Genomic DNA, 15,138 nt, shown 5'->3' with positions numbered 1-15,138 from the left:
GTTGCTAGCGTTAGCCTCTTTTTCTAATCCTTGCAGCGTGCAGAATTCTGCTTCTTTATGCAGCAACAATCCCACTTCTGACACCATGTTATGTTTGTTCCTTATGTATGACAAACTGGGCATGCTGACTTATGAGAACTCTTTATTACTTTAACAGCCTCGTCAACACATGTAGGCTACTCGCTTGTTGCGCCAAACACACTGCCCACTTCCTGTGCTTCCGCCATGCTAAGACTTCTGGGTAACGTAGTACAATAAACCTTTATCAACACAGGTAGGAAAAAAAAAAGTAGGTCAGCTTCATCTCTGCCAGAGTTTCCTCGACACAAGAAGGTTTAAAGAGTCTGTAGGTGGACCTGAAGAGTTCAGCAGGTGAGAATCCTAGCAGAGGAATCTGTTACTGTCTGATAATCAGGATCACTTTGATCACATTGGGCTGTGTCTCTGTTTAACTGGACAGTAAAGCTGATTCAAATTATCTATTTCTTATTATTATCTATTCTGTGGAATTTATCTCTGAGTTAAATGACCGTGATCTGAAAAAGGTTTGCATGTATTACTACCAGAGGCTCTCATGTACATGATTAGATTTTAATCTGAGCTCATCAGTGAAAAATGTAGAGAATGTCCAAACTGGTCAGAGGTATGTTCAAAACAACCATCTTAAAACTCTGACATGTGGTATCTTTAGTAGCGATGCGGTGATGATGGGTAGCAGAGGAATCCGCTGACACTGTGCTTGATTGTATAAAAACTTGATTACATCAAGTTTTCAGCATCAATTACAAGCCCTGCAGAAGCTCGGATAGGTACGAAGCCCATAGTACACTCAATTCAATTCAATTCAATTCAATTTTATTTATAGTATCAAATCATAACAAGAGTTATCTCGAGACACTTTACAGATAGAGTAGGTCTAGACCAAACTCTGTAGTTTACGAAGCCCCAACTATTACAGTGGTTGCCTCAAGAGCAAGCATTAGCAGTAGCTATAGCGACAGTGGCGAGGAAAAACTCCCTTTTTTGTTAGGAAGAAACCTGGGACAGACCCAGACTCTTGGTAGGCGGTGTCTGACGGCACCGGTTGGGGGAGTGGTGAATGGTGGCAATAATAGTCATAATAAAGATAGTGAAACAGTGATCACAATGGTAGTCGTAGTAGTTCATGTCATAGTAGGGCACAGCAGGGCGTTACGGGGTGTAGTGTGGCACAGCAGCCTGGGTGGACGCGGTTGGACGTAGCAGGACGCAGTCGGACACTGCGGGGAATCACAGAGCGTAGCAGGGTGTAGTAAGTCCATAGCGTCAGCTGCACCCAGGACCCCGGTGTAGGTGCCACCCAATTCCAAGGCGATGTTCTGGGTGAAGAAGAAGCAAAGGGACTCCGGGGAGAAAACTCCCCAGAGCTAGGTTAGTAACAGGCATTTCTGGGACTAAGATGCACACAAAAGGAGACAAGTGAAAAGAGAGAAGAGGGAGCAGCTCATTGTGTCCTTGGAAGGAGCTTCCCACAGCAGTCTAGAGTTATAATAGCATAACTAAGAGAGGCAGGCTAAAGAGAGGGGCCCTGGACCGGGCTCGTACTCTCCCCTGCCGGAACGGGCTTGTACTTCCTGCCTCCCTCTACTCTACTCTACTATGCTGCAACTCCTCACTCCCTAACTATAAGCTTTATCAAAGATGATGGTTTTCAGTTTATTCTTAAATGTGGCGACGGTGTCAGCCCCCCGAACCCAAGTTGGGAGCTGGTTCCACAGGAGAGGAGCCTGGTAGCTGAAGGCTCTGGCTCCGATTCTACTTTTAGAGACTCTAGGAACCACAAGTAGCTCTGAGTTCTGGGAGCGCAGTGCTCTAGTGGGACAATAAGGTACTAAGAGCTCTTCTATGTATGATGGTGCTTGACCATTTAGTGCTTTGTAGGTCAGGAGAAGGATTTTAAATTCAATCCTGGATTTTACAGGAAGCCAATGCAGAGAAGCTAATACAGGAGAAATGTGATCTCTTTTGTTAGTTCTTGTCAGAACACGTGCTGCAGCATTCTGGATCAGCTGGAGGGTCTTGAGGGACTTATTTGAGCAGCCTGATAGTAAAGAATTACAGTAGTCCAGCCGGGAAGTAACGAATGCATGGACTAGTTTTTCAGCATCGTTTTGAGACAGGATGTTCCTGATTTTGGCAATGTTACGAAGATGGAAAAAGGCTGTTCTTGAGGTTTGTTTTAAGTGGGCGTTAAAGGATAGATCCTGGTCAAAAATGATTCCTAGATTTCTGACAGTAGTGCTGGAGGCCAGGGCAATACCATCTAGGGTAGCTATATCTTTAGATAATGAAGTTCGGTGGTGCTTGGGTCCCAGCACAATAACTTCCATTTTGTTTGAGTTTAACATCAGAAAAGTGTGGGTCATCCAGGATTTTATATCTTTAATGCACGCTTGAAGTTTAGCTAACTGACCGCTTTCGTCTGGCTTGATTGACAGATATAATTGGGTGTCGTCTGTAAGTTAATTGAGTGTTTCCTAATAATATTGCCTAGAGGAAGCATATATAAAGAGAATAGAATTGGTCCAAGCACTGAGCCTTGAGGAATGCCATGGCTAACTTTAGCGTATTTGGATGGTTTATCGTTAACATTAACAAATTGGGATCGCTCAGAAAAATAGGACTTAAACCAGTTTAGTGCGATTCCTTTAATGCCAACTAAATGTTCCAGTCTCTGTAAGAGGATGGTATGGTCAATAGTGTCGAATGCAGCACTAAGATCTAATAAGACAAGTATGGAGACAAGTCCTTTGTCAGCAGCAGTTAGAAGGTCGTTAGTGATTTTCACCAGTGCTATGATGCATTCTAAATCCTGACTGAAAGTCCTCAAATAGACTATTCTTATGCAGAAAGTCACACAATTGATTAGCGACTACCTTCTCAAGGATTTTGGAGAGAAACGGGAGGTTAGATATAGGTCTATAGTTGGCTAAGACCTCAGGGTCGAGGGTGGGTTTTTTCAGAATAGGTTTTATCACAGCTACTTTAAAAGACTGCGGTACGTGACCCGTTAATAAGGACATATTGATCGTATCTAGTAATGTGGTATTGACCACGGGTAGTGCTTCTTTAAGTAGCCTCGTTGGAATGGGGTCTAAGAGACAGGTAGTTGGCTTAGCTGCAGAGACCCTTAACATTAATTGTTGGAGGTCTAAAGGATAAAAGCAGTCTAAATAAGTATCAGGTCTTATCGTTCTCTCTAGCCCTCCTGCGCCCAATGGTGAGTCATTAGAAGCTGTGGGCAGAAGGTGATGAATTTTTTCTCTAATTGTTATAATTTTATCATTAAAAAAGGTCATGAAGTCATCACTGCTCAGAGCTATAGGAATAGATGGCTCAATAGAGCTGTGACTATCTGTCAGCCTGGCTACAGTGCTGAAAAGAAACCTTGGGTTGTTCTTATTTTCTTCTATTAGTATTGAGTAATAGTCTGATCTGGCATTTCTGAGGGCCCTCCTATAATTTTTTAGACTATCTTGCCAATCCACACGAGATTCTTCCAGTTTGGTGGAACGCCATTTACTTTCAAGTTTTCGTGAGATTTGTTTTAATTTGCGAGTTTGGGAGTTATACCAAGGTGCTAGTTTCCTTTCCTTCATCATCTTCTTTTTGAGAGGAGCAACCGAGTCTAAAGTAGTCCGTAGGCAGGCCGTAGCAGCGTCTACAAAGTTATCAAGTTGGGAGGGACTAAAGTTATCATAACGGTCCTCTGTTATATGACATTGCATGACATTGAGTTAAGTGCTGTTGGAATATCTTCCTTAAATTTAGCTATAGCACTGTCAGATAGGCATCTAGTGTAGAAACTTTTATTTAATTTCGTATAGTCTGGTAGTAGGAATTCGAAAGTTATTAAAAAATGGTCTGATAATAAAGGATTCTGCGGAAATACTATTAAATCGTCAATTTTGATGCCATATTCTAGCACAAGGTCGAGGGTGTGGTTAAAACAGTGTGTGTGTGTGTGTGTGTGTGTGTGTGTGTGTGTGTGTGTGTGTGTGTGTGTGTGTGTCGGTCGGAGCTCCGCTCTGTCTCAATATGCAGAGAGGACAGATAAGTTTGCGCTTACGCGCTTAGATGCTTTTGGAACCGAAATTTGGCACCGAAAGATAAATAATTTTTCTTTTTTATTTTCGGTGCCATAAAAGTATCGACGTTCAGTACCCAGCCCTAATTGAAGGGGTACCAAAACTAACATACAGTCCCTTGAACCCTTTCAGCCACCAATCACTGATCTCCACTCAAGACATCCCAGCAAAAATCCCTCCACTGAGAGCGCGTCCTGCTATGTCCTGCTACGCCCTGCTATGCTCTGCATTGCCCTGCTATGCCTTGAACTACTACAACTACTATTTCTAGTCATAGTTCCATTATCTTTATTGTGACTATTATTGCCACTGTTCATCACACCCCCAACTGCCTACCAAGAGCCTGGGTCTGTCCCAGGTTTCTCCCTAAAAGGAAGTTTTCCTCACCACTGTCGCACTAAATGCTTGCTCTTGGTGGAATTACTGAAACTGTTGGGTCTTTGTAAATTATGGTGTGGTCTAGACCTACTCTATCTGTAAAGTGTACTGAGATAACTCTTGTTATGATTTGATACTATAAATAAAATTGAATTGAATTGAATAACTACATTCCTATAACTACTTGGTCTGAAAGAGGCCCATGGTGCTGAAAAAGAGCTGTGTTACTAAAACAGAGGGGGGCTGTAAAATGAGGATTATCTTGGGTTCATCGTGGCTAATACCCCCCCTTACCTCCTGAGATTTTGAGTTTTAAATTTCAACCTTAAAAATATTTTAAACAATTTCATTTTTTGTTTTTTAAGCTTAACCTTTTAGAATTTTTTAATTGTATTAATTGTATTCAGGGTAGGATTTGTTATTTTAAAAAATCTTGATTTTCTTGTTTTTTCATGTGTACTGTATTGTTTTTGTATTCATGTCTATAGTTATATTCATGATGTTTTAATATTTAATAGTAGTCAATATCTGTTCCTCTCCTAAAACGTGTTTCAAGGTGAATTTTCCCCACATGACTCAACATGAGAACACTAATGCACGTGAAGAATCCAGTGCATGCTGAGGTGATTTATAGTCTGGAACTTCAGGTGACACTGATGGGATTTTAAAGTTGCTCTATGCCTCCATCTTGTTGTCACATTTGACAGTGATTGTCAAGAGGAATGTCCCTTCCAGACAGAGAACCATCGATACAAAGCAGTCTTCCTTTAGACCATGCTTTTTCTAAAAAGTCTGAAAATAAAAATGTTTTATCTTCCAATAGCCAAACTAACAGATATATATTCTGCCTCATCTCTTTTACATGTACTTTGTTAAATAATTACAATCTTAAATCCTGATAATATGGACAATATAAATCAAAATGAAATGTGTTGTGATGCTGCAGAGTCCGATCCTCTCCTACAGACTAAAGAAACATCTTTGTTTGGTTCAGATCCTCCCAAAAATCAAAAAAAAACATTTTAATTTTAATATTTTTCAGTGAAAATGAGAATAAAGATAGAGAAATGATCATTCCCTCTGATATCGAAGGATCATATCACGATCACATCAGTCATAGTAATCACAATCAGTGTGATTAGTTTAGTTTTGTTGTATCTTCTCATTCATGGTAATTGTGACTGTTATGTGAAATTTAAAAATAAAAGTATTAAAAGAAATAATCATAATTAGATATTTTTCTCATATCCTGCAGCTTTTGTACCAAATTCATTACTTTTTAGGTACCAACCGAATCGCCTCTGAAGTGTCGAAAAATGCCTCATCATTCAATACCCAATTATAAAACCTAAAGAAGTAAATCTCATCAAGAGTCAGGGAGCCAATCAGCTCACAGCATGCTTCTACCAAGATCTAATAATGTCTGTGATTGGCTGTCTAATGTTACAGTGTTGTAATGTAACAAATACAAATACTTTGTTACTGTATTCACGTATCTGTACTTTATATATATTCCAGGAAACTAGGGCTGCAGCTATCGATTATTTTAGTAATCGATTCTACCGATTATTCCATCAATTAATCGAGTAATCAGATAATAAATACTTAGTAAGAAATACTTAGTAAACAGCAATAGTAAATATTTATTATTACTGTTTATGTTTTCGCAACATTTTTTATTGCCAAATTCCAAGACCCCCTTCCCCTTCTTGCCTCTGGCTCTTTGCCCTGGATATGTAAAGAGCTGTTCACTAACCAGAGGGTAAATGTGACGGTACAAAGCTTACAGCAGGGCTATTCAGCTACACTGTTCTGGGGGACACATTTTCAGAAGCCTAATACACAGTGAGGAGAAAGAATAAAGAATGCAGACATCACTGTCATGATGACGTCATTCACGTGCATATTAAGTGGCCATGCTGAGGGGGGGGGGGCGGGTTGTCTCCGGCAGCAGCTAAGTTTCCAAAGATAATTAGCAAACTAATAAACAGTTTTCCGATAGCTTTCGTTTTAGCTTGTTGGTAAAACATGGCTGTTAGCAGAGTAGCATGCTGTAGGCTAGTTATATAAAACATGGCTGTTAGCAGAGTAGCATGCTGTAGGCTAGTTGTGTAAAACAGCGCAGTGGACGAGAACAGCAGACGGTAGTTAGCTACCTTGTGTCTGGTTCGCTCCGAGGAATGGATGAGTAGACTGGATGTTTTCTACAGAGATGATGTAGCAGCATGTTTGCAGCTTAAAATGATCCCAAACTTTCTGTCGTTTTCTCTCGCGTTGTGTGCTAGTAATAATCCTCCGTGCAGAAACACAGTGAGCCGTACAACATTAATTACATTGATTTAATGAAGCTTCGAGGCAAAGAATTTTGCTTCGAGGATGTCTTGTAATCGAATTATTCGAGCTATTCGAGGAATTGTTTCAGCCCTACAGGAAACGTTTATTTTTACTCCGATACATTCCCCCTAAACATTTGGGTTACTCGTTGTTTGCGAGAAATGTTTCCGTACGTTGGAGAGAAAGATTCTTTCTCACAAATAAAATGATAATTCTGTTTTGTGTCTTTGTTGATGTGGACTTTGAGTTTGATCTTTAAGAAGGTTTAGAAACCCTGAAAATTATGTTTTAATATAAGGAAGCCACAATAAAGTTCATAATCCAAGTTTCTTTTCACTTTGACTTGTAATAATGAAGTCCATTTAATATCAGGAACAGACCTTTTGATTCTTAATTTAAGTAAATATCAGATAGAAGACTTTTACTCACGTAATATTGTAAAAGGTGACTTTAACTTTGACCAAAGTCTTTTTCTAGTAACGTACTTGTACTTTTAATCAAGTATTGCTTTAAAGTACTTTATACGAGACTGCTGACTGCAGTTTGATGTTGTAACATATTTTTCTTTCAGTATTGAGAGCTGAGTCTCCTCTTTTATCTGATTCATCTCCTCATCTTCACCGTTGTTTTTGTCTTTGTGAGTTTCCTCAGACGAGATGAGAAGTGCAGTGAAAGTCTCACGTGGAACCAAACCAGCGTCTGTCACGTCTAGGACCAGCAGGCTCCGACCCAAAAGTGCAGAGTGTGGAGGGCTGGAGGCAGGGAGCAGGTTTACAAGGTTTATTAAAATCAAAAGGCTTACAACAAAAGGTGTCCTGAGGCAGGTGGGCAGGCAAAAGGAAAGTCCAACACAACGTCCAAAACCTCTCGAAAAACTGAAGACTCGGAAAACAAAAGCACGAGGAGGAAGAGGAGGAAGAGGAGGAAGGGACGCGGGGAATGCAACCGGGAGAAAGGACGACGAACCGACAAGAGACAAAGAAAGCACAGAGACTAAATCCACAAGGTAACGAGGGTAGTAACGAGAGACAGGTGACATGATGAACAGGTGGAAGGCATCAGGGCGGGGCAGCCAATCACAGAGGAGGGACAACACAAGACAGGAAGTAGAACATCACATGACACAAGAGAAACAGACTCTACAAAGTAAAACTGAAGTGTGAAAACATACACACGAATGGAACAGGGTCAAACACACACGGACAGAACAAGGACAACAAAACAGAGATCAGGGAATGAAATGAACACAATAAAAGAGGAAAAACTACAAATGAGAACTACAACATGACAGCGTGCAGCGATGAAGAGTTTCCTTGGTGTCGGACACACAACAAAGTGTTTTAAATCAGAAATTAGGTGAAACTTCAGTTCAGTCTTCAGTTTGCAGAAAGAATTTTGGTATGAATTATAGGAAAAACGTCTCCATTTAAAGCCAAATAAAGATGAATTAATAACGTATTTATTATATTAATCTTTATTATTCTTCACACCAGTAGCGCAGCCAGAAAACAGACTCTGGGTGTGATTTAGAAAAACTGTCTGTGCCACATTTATCGTCAGATTAATGTGCACCTCAACAAATATATATAGTAGGGCTGTCAAAATAACGCGTTAATTTCGATTAATTAATCTGAGAAAAAATAATGCGCAGATTAATCCATTCCAGCCATTCTAGCCACCATTGGACTGTAAAATGAAGGAGGGAGACGAGAATGTGCTGCCTGGATCATTAACTGGAATATTTACTTTGTGTTCCTGCCAACCCTGGCTACCGAAATCTGGAGCCACTGATATGTCTGCTCTTCTCTCTGATGCTCTGAAGACGATACAGGAAACACAAACACCGCTGCACGTGACGCTAGTTAACACTATACTCAACAGCAGCTAACGTTAGCCTACCGCTAGCTAGTTAACACTATACTCGAGAGCAGCTAACGTTAGCCTACCGCTAGCTAGTTAACACTATACTCGACAGCAGCTAACGTTAGCCTGCCGCTAGCTAGTAGCTGGATTAAACACGGTTAAAATGCTGACAGCTAACGCTAAACGGTGTAAAGTTTGACTATGTTTTAGCCGTCGGAAAAACAACATAGACGGTGCGTTCAATGAAACTGGTAAACTACAGCCTCGTGGTGCATTTTAAGTTATTGTAAATGTCCATTTCCCATCTGATGGTTGTTTTTGTCGTTCAACAGCAATTTACTAGTGAAATAAGTTATTGTTATTGTTATACATTATTATTAAATCATTTAATTTTGACCATATGGCCTTAGCAATAAACAAGCCGTTCTTTAATGTCACCAACTGTTGTTTAGTACCCTTTTTTTCTTTTCTATTTTTACTTTCTTAAAAAGTATTGGTTCACGCACCGTTAATTATGTATGCGATTAATTTAGATTAATTAATTACAGAGTATGTAATTAATTAGATACATTTTTTTAATCGATTGACAGTCCTAATATATAGGCATCGCTATTAACTCTCTACTCTGCTTAAAATGGAGGAAGTTACATTTTAAAATCAACAACTATTGCAAGTCAACAACAGAGCGGTTACAGAGCCAAAGAGTCTGGGCTCTGGCAGTGTTTAAACACTGATCATCTAGAAGGGAATGTCCCGGCTACTCATTTGGTTCAGACTCCTTTGAAAACATATCAATAATAAAATGACATTACACAAACCGTGGGTAGCTTCATCACATCCAAATGTTTTAGAGCTTTTGTATATTGTTTGTGTCCAAACAGCCCTGAAACTGGCCCGTGTCACAGGACTATGTCAGAGCACTGGTTCTCAAACTGGTTTCCATAATGTTCTCCCTTTGAATTGGCTTTTTAAGCCAAGTACCCCGTGACCAGCGTGATTCATTTTTGGTAGAAAAAAAAGTTTATATAAAGAGGAACAGTACAGCGATGTCAGCGATATATTTACCCCTAGGGGGGACACGGACCCCCTGCAGTCCTTCAGAGTACCCCTAGGGGGACAGGGACCCACTGCAGTCCTTCAGAGTCCCCTAGGGGGACAGGGACCCACTGCAGTCCTCCAGAGTACCCCTAGGGGGACACGTACCCCTGCATCCTTCAGAGTACCCCTAGGGGGACACGGACCCCCTGCAGTCCTCCAGAGTACCCCTAGGGGGACATGGACCCCTGCATTCGAGTCGGGTATGGCTGCAGCCTGGAGACCTCCCGTCTCATGGCTCCTGTCTCATGCCCTCCCATCCCCGAGCTTCGACTTTTCAAAATAAAAGCTTGCGTCTGGTCCGCTATGTCTCCTTCCTACTTTGGTGTTTTGGATGTTTTTTAACTAAACAGTAATGGCAATCATACAAATGAATAAAATACTTAAAAAAATATCTGTATATAAGATAAATGCAGACTATCATGCTAATGAATAAAAATACTTAATAATATACTGTATGTCCATCTATAAAATAAATGCAGACTTTAGACAAACTAAAAATCCATTAATTCTATGGCTGCAACTTGGAGCTTCCCGTCTCATGTCCTCTCACCTTGCTGATAAGCAATTGTATTTGCAGCATTTTCCCAGTGAAGTGTGAAAACAATATATTATATAAAAATAAAAAGGATTCTTGGAAAGAGTGTAACATGTTTATTTTTTTTATTCTTGTGTGTGCAGATCCTCGTTATCCCTCCTCAGGAAATCCTGCCCTTAGTTGGCAAAGGGGACAATGATGGTCGGTACAGCACACCGTGCATCGTGTCACCTGTGGTGTGTTATTTTTTTTAAAGACACTGATGTGTACCTTAAGGAAAATCACAGAAAAAAACCATCAAAGTCTGCAACCATAAATTGATCCAGATAACGTTAGCTAATATTCACTAACAAATGTCAACAGAAAACGCTGATGCAGTTTTAAATGAAAAGTCATCGCAGTTTCATCAAATATAGGTTAACATCAGGGACACATCAGCAAACTATATGTATGGGAGCCATGAGACAGGAGGTCTCCAGGCTGCAGCCATACACTCTTGCTGCAGTCCTCCAGAGTACCCCTAGGGGGACATGGACCCACATAAGCGAGAGAATGGCAAAGTAACAACGGCAGAGAAAAGAAGTGTGGAGAAAAGAAAGGCGGAGAATGGCAGAAAGGAAACGTAGCGTGGTGTGGTGCTACTTTTCACCTATAGATAAAAATACAGCGAGATGCACTATTAGTGAGAATAAAGTGGCATACAGCAGCCAAAGCAGCAACACAAGCAACGTTAACCTCTTCACACATTTCAAACGATGAAGAATGTCAGAAGTTGACTTGCTTTTTTCATGTAGGATTAGAAGATTATGAAATATTCACAAACAATCAAAATGAAGTAAATAAAACGATCTTTCTGTTTGCATTTCTGAAGAATATCAGATTGTTCTGTGTTAATGAAGTATTTCTTTTTATTAACATTGCTTTCAGGAAGCATAAATAGATGAATGAGTAGTGGAAGTTGTGTAGAAAGGTTTCAAAAAATGTCATGAAAGGCGTCAAAAACATGGGTAAAAGGGTTATTAATTGACATTAACATATTTGAAAATTGGACGACAGGCTCAGCTGATAAGAACGAGAGTATAGAGGAAAGCTTTAAAAGAAGCCTCTCACACACACACTCACAAACACACACAAACACACACACAGACACACACACATACACACAAACACACACACACACACACACACAGAGACACACACACACCCCTCTGTCTTATCTCTGGATGTTTCCTCTTATCTCTTAATAATGTGTGTATGAAGTCACGTCAGCCTCTGTGGTTTTAGAGTCATGTGAAGGACATTGATTACTGGATAGAGAGCTGATGCTGCAAAGTTTCCTCTAATGATGCTGAGATAAAGAAGTCATGTGTGTACCAGATAAAGAGCAGCTGCTGATGAGGGTTGGTGTAGAGCATATATGAGCTGAGTGGTGTCAGTGTTTGTCGACCTCGGAGCAGAATGGCTGCAGTCACAGAGCTCTCCTTCCTGCTGTTTGCTCTCATCAACAACATCCATGCACAAGAACGGATCCTCATCCAAAGGGAAAGAGAGTCTTACACCTTCAACCTCCCAGAGAACACCAACTCCTGCCTGATCTCCAGATCTGTTGGTGAGGAGAAGCTGGTCCTGTGGAACACCTCTGACCTCTGGTCCAACAGCTCCTCAGTACCTGAACACCTGAAACAACGACTTGTCAGCACGGTGAAAACGTCTTCTTACACCATCCTCAACCTGACCCATTCAGACTCCGGCCCGTACCAAGAGGAGTGTTGGACTGAGGGCAACGTGACGCATGAGAACAACTTCACTATTACTGTTTGTACTAATTCAATACATTGGAGAGGTTTCACAGCGGGATTTATTGAAGGGAGACTTGGAGAAACAGAGGACCTGCCATGTGAGGGAGCAGCTGATAATCTGGATATCCAGTGGGTCAAACAGGACTGGAGCAGAGTTTTTGGGGACAATACGACATCAGTGATGGACAATGTTAGAGGAAGATACCAAGTGGTGACAAACACATCAGATCTTCATGTTTCCAACGTCACAGCAACAGACTTTACATGGTACAGATGTCTGGTGATGAACCAACAGCAGTGTGTTAGCAGTTACACTGTACAGATGATCCTATGGTATGAGACAATCTACGGCTCAGTGGGAGAGACTGCTGTGTTGCCGTGCACTATCACTGACTCCACTGATGAACAGCCCCCACGTTGGAAGAAGTTTAATCTCAAAACAGACTCCTTCACTGACCTAGAACTACAAAACCAGACTGTTCCTTCAGTAAACCAAAACTACTCGCTGTTGTTTTCATCTCTAATGTTAAATCACTCAGGTCAGTACTCCTGTAAAGTCTCTATGAGAGTGCAAAGGTATTATCTGTTTGTGTGTCCCAAATTTGGCCCCCCTGCTGTAGAGCTGTTCTCAGAAGGAGAAGAAGTCACTCTCAGATGCAGAGATAGGAGAAAGGATGAAGGGCATGTTTGGTTTTTCAAGTCGAACCAAACAGAGGGAAGAATCCTTAGTGTAAGGCCTAATCAGAGCATGAGCAGAGTGAGCAGGTACTATGATGAAGGTTTCCTGGTTATCTCTAATATCTCAGGGGAGTACTGGTGTGCAGTTTCTAACCGAGATGATTATCAGTGTGTGTCAACAGAGAGAACTGTGTTAGTGTACATGGAGCCCTTTGGGATTTACTCCACCTTCTTCAAAGTGCGATGCTCAGTGCTCAGTGTCCTGCTGCTGATGCTCTGTGCTGCTGTAGTCGCTGTGAACCTGAGGACACGGAGAGGAGCGCAGCTTTAATGTGCATATGATAATTTCATCATTGGCTTTAATGCAGCCTGGTATACACTGGCTTTAATACAGCCTGGTATACACTGGCTTTAATACAGCCTGGTATACACTGGCTTTAAAACAAGAGATGGGACACATTCATGCAGAGAAAACATTTAAACTAGAACACAAAAAACACAGAGAGAGAGATTACAGAAACAACAAACAGAAATGATGGGAAATAAGACATAAATACCCAAAATTATTATTATAATAATATTAAATAAGTTTTGAATGTTAGAAGTGAACCTTTGATCCTGACAGGGTGCAGATGTTCCCTTATCGTCTGGATTGGTATGGTATGGTTTTATTTATGGATATAGAAAGACAACAAGGGGGGGAGGTGGTATCCAAGGGATAACATGTAAAAGCGAAAAACACTTGTTTCCAACATGGTCCCTGATGTAAGAGAGACAAGACATACAACACATGCAAAACACATACAGTCCTTCTAAGGTTAAAACAATTAAAAATAGAAAAATAAAACTACACATCAAAAAACCAGATAAAACACCATGAACTACAAAAGCAATAAATTACCCTATCCCCAGTCTAGATTTTATTTTTCATTTAATTGTCTATTTTATTCCACAAGTAGACCCTAACTTTACCTCTAAAATCCCTTTTTGTTGCTGCCATTTTAATATGAAGTGGAAGACTATTCCATAAAATAATTCCTGTATAAAAAAACGATTTTCTTGCTTCACTATTCACACATGGCACCTTACATGAACGGACACTGGCCCTAGTCTCATGGGCATGTTGAGTGTATACCATCAAAATCTGAAAACCCAAATACTTTGGGGCTACACCATTAATAATACTGTACATATGATTGAGTTTAAGTTGTTCCACCCTAAGCTTGACAGGCAAAAAATCAACCCTCTTAAACTCATTTCTTCCCACATGATACCTAGAAGGTTTAGACAGTATGAAGCGGATCATATTATTTTGCATAATCTGCATCTTGTTTTTCATTTTCATCGTCAGACCACTGTACCATGCTGAACATGCATAGTCAAAATGACATTGAATGAGTGCTGAGACGAGAAGTTTTTTTATTTTGGAGTCAAACTGCCTTGTATTACGTTATAAGATTTTCAATTTGCAGGCACTCTTGTTCAGTAATTTCTCTACAATGGAGTATCCTGACAATGTCTGATCCAATGTAATACCTAGATATGTAACAGAATTTTTTGCTTCAATTTCATTGTCGTTACATGTGACTTTTAGTACAGGTGCCTTTTGTAGCTTACGTTTGGTACCAAATAGGATGCACTCTGATTTCCCTAGGTGCAATGACAGTCTGTTGTCAAAAAGCCACTCTCTAACATTTTTAAGCTCTTCACTAAGAGTGTCTTCAATTTGGTGGATATCTTTTCCAGACACTAGTAGTGATGAGTCATCAGCATATAATAACAACTTACATTTGACTGCAGCTGGCATGTCATTTACATATATAAGGAATAATAAAGGGCCTAATATCGAGCCTTGGGGTACACCACATGTTATTTTCATGGGTTCAGACAGGACTCCATCAAAATCACAAATTTGATTTCTTTCTGATAAGTATGATTTAAACCATTTTAAAGAAGCCTTCCCAAAACCCATGCATTTCAATTTGGATAAAAGAATAGAGTGGTTTACTGTGTCAAATGCTTTTTGTAAGTCCAGTAACACCATGCCAGTATAGTTACCTTTTTCACTTTCTTGTCTGATGTAATCCCAAAGATAAATGAGGCATGTGTCAGTGGAGTAAGCAGATCTGAATCCAGATTGGAGGTCATATAGCAAATTATTCTGGATCAAATACCTCTCCACTTGATCAAAAACCACTCTCTCCAGTATTTTGGATACACTTGGTAATATTGACACTGGTCTATAGTTTTTTATTTCTGTCCTACTATTCTTTTTAAACAAGGGGAGTACTCTGGCCCTTTTCATCTCCATTGGAACCTTACCTAA

General features: G+C 40.3%; 1 protein-coding gene across 1 annotated transcript in view; it reads left to right on the top strand.

Annotated features, from left to right (window-relative positions):
* The first annotated feature begins 294 nt into the window (after nt 1-294).
* LOC116052977 (receptor-interacting serine/threonine-protein kinase 4-like) overlaps nt 295-15,138 on the top strand; it is a 51,965-nt gene continuing 37,121 nt past the window's right edge. The window contains exon 1 of the mRNA XM_036002216.1: nt 295-372. The gene's annotated coding sequence lies outside the window, so the exon portion shown is untranslated. The remainder of the gene's footprint in view (nt 373-15,138) is intronic.

The sequence above is a fragment of the Sander lucioperca genome, chromosome 6, assembly GCF_008315115.2.
Source record: "Sander lucioperca isolate FBNREF2018 chromosome 6, SLUC_FBN_1.2, whole genome shotgun sequence".
Taxonomy (NCBI): Eukaryota; Metazoa; Chordata; class Actinopteri; order Perciformes; family Percidae; genus Sander; species Sander lucioperca.
Note: the sequence above shows the minus strand (reverse complement) of the source record. Positions and strands in the feature narration are given on the sequence as shown.